Raw genomic sequence first — 541 nt, 5'->3', positions numbered from 1 at the left:
AATAGAACAAAAAATCATCACATTTGAATGGAAGCACAAAAGACCCCGAATTGCCAAAGCTATACTGAGAAAAAAGAATGAGGCTGGAGGCATCACTTTGCCCTACTTTGAAATATACTACAAAGAGACAGTAATCAAAATAGCATGGTAATGGCAGCAAAACAGACACATGGACCAGTGGAACAGAATCGAGAGTCCAGAAGTAAACCCATATTTATATGGTCAAATAATTTTTGACAAAAAAAGCCAAAAACATACAGTGGAGAAAAGAATGCCTTTTCAATTAACGGTGCTGGGAAAATTGGAAGGCCACCTACAAAAGAATTAAACTAGACTGTTGTCTAACACCACACACCAGAATTAACTCAGAATGGATTAAGGACCTGAATATAAGACCTGAAACAATAAAATGCATAGAAGAAAACATAGGAACTGAATTCAAGGACCTTGGTCTTAAAGAGGACTTTATGAATTTGACCTCAAAGGCAAGGGAAGTAAAAGCTAAAATAAATGAATGGGACTACATCAAACTAAAAAGATT

This window comes from Pteropus alecto, unplaced genomic scaffold, assembly GCF_000325575.1.
Source record: "Pteropus alecto unplaced genomic scaffold, ASM32557v1 scaffold75, whole genome shotgun sequence".
Classification (NCBI taxonomy): domain Eukaryota; kingdom Metazoa; phylum Chordata; class Mammalia; order Chiroptera; family Pteropodidae; genus Pteropus; species Pteropus alecto.
Note: the sequence above shows the minus strand (reverse complement) of the source record.